Source organism: Pyxicephalus adspersus, chromosome 9 (assembly GCF_032062135.1).
Source record: "Pyxicephalus adspersus chromosome 9, UCB_Pads_2.0, whole genome shotgun sequence".
Classification (NCBI taxonomy): Eukaryota; Metazoa; Chordata; class Amphibia; order Anura; family Pyxicephalidae; genus Pyxicephalus; species Pyxicephalus adspersus.
Window position 1 is genome coordinate 65,367,522 of NC_092866.1, and position 1,528 is coordinate 65,369,049.

General features: G+C 42.5%; 1 protein-coding gene across 2 annotated transcripts in view; it reads left to right on the top strand.

Moving 5' to 3' along the window:
- The window catches only part of STK33 (serine/threonine kinase 33), a 37,557-nt gene that overhangs the window by 5,361 nt on the left and 30,668 nt on the right, over positions 1 to 1,528 (top strand). Inside the window, exon 1 of one of the 2 annotated variants that reach the window (XM_072422351.1) lies at positions 1,035 to 1,173. The exons of the other annotated variant lie outside the window; for it this stretch is intronic. The gene's annotated coding sequence lies outside the window, so the exon portion shown is untranslated. Of the gene's footprint in view, positions 1 to 1,034; positions 1,174 to 1,528 lie in introns of those variants that run through there. 2 annotated transcript variants of the gene reach the window in all.

Sequence of the window (1,528 nt, forward strand, 5' to 3'; positions counted from 1 at the left end):
ATTGTGGCGCATGCAAGGTAATTCCCGGATTCCTGGCAACCAAAGCTGTTGGTGTGCATGCACAGCTCAGCTATTTGCCACCCCGGGGCCATCAGACTGCTAAGATGTAATATTGTTCCTCTGCAATGATGACCGGTCTGATCTTACAAACCTATTAGTGGGATTTTAGTTACGGCCCTTCACCAGGCCAGCAGTCTTTTATACATTCATACTTTGTTTATGGTGATTTGTGGCATTTGCTATCAAAGGCTCGGTGTCACAATGCCCGGCTGTTCAGACGGTGCCCCTTTCCTTATCATTGTATGATCTGGGTGCATCGGTATATTACACTGTGTGTCTCTCTGATAAGGGATGGGGGGCTTGTGCATGGGGCCCTAATAATCATTGTGTGATGTCATTGCCGTTATTTGGGGTGAGATGTGATTGGAGTGCAGTGATCTCCTAGTTGTTACCATTCATGAATTGTTCTCAGCAATACTGCGGGTTGATGGTTTTCCAGGTGTAATGTCTCCTTTATCTGATATAACCAAAGTCTACAGGAGCCTTTGTGAGCCATATTGTAACTTGGCATCTGATTGAGCAGAAATTGTTACCAGATATGTCATGTCTCTTCCTGAGAATTTACCAGCAATAGGGATCCGTCACTTATTGGGATCTCACCTGTGATTGTCCTTTGGTTCTATGGCTTCATTTACATCAAAGCAGATTTCAGTAAAAGGTAAAACCTGTAAGGTTTTCTTAACTCCCATCTGTGGCCCATTGGAGGAGATTTGCCTTAACTTCTTGTAGGATAGGTAAATAAATCTCTTATTAGACAGTTGTCACCAGAACAGAACCCTGTGTACCATTCCCCGTCTATTTCTGTTCCCACTATCTGTCTTGGTGGTGACCTGAACATCTTTCCAGAGGGGACACCGACATTGTCTGTCCCTTCCTGCAATAAGGACCTGCCTGCATCGCCCATGGTAAAGGTGGGACTTGATTTCCACTTTAGGTGTGTGTCCTTTGGAGGGGTGGAGCCTATACAGGTGGTACCAGAAGTGGGAGGTGCTTAGAGCTAGACCTGCAGAAGTGACCACACGGCTGGTTCATCCACCTGCCTGAGCTCAGAGGACATGAAGCTGACATAGAATCACAATCTGTGTACGGTGACACTAAGACGCACAGCCATGGGTGAGAGCGCACATTTTCATTTATTTTGCTGAGAGAATTCATTAGGGAAATATTACAGCGGAAATGTTTTCTATTTTATGTGCTGAAGTTTTAGAATTTACAAAGTTGATTTATTTACCAAAGTAACAATGCTGCATCTTTGTCTTTATTTTCTCTGTTTCATATTTATGTCTGTAAGTATTTATAAATTCCAATTAGTTACCAGTGCCACTTATTGGTAAATAAAATATATAAAAATAAAGAGAGAGAGGGCTTAGGATACATAATTCTGCCTGGACACTATATTGAATTTGGAGGGAGTTTGTGTAGGAGTAAAGTTTGTATCTAATTTGGCAATCATTTCAGATTTGTACAC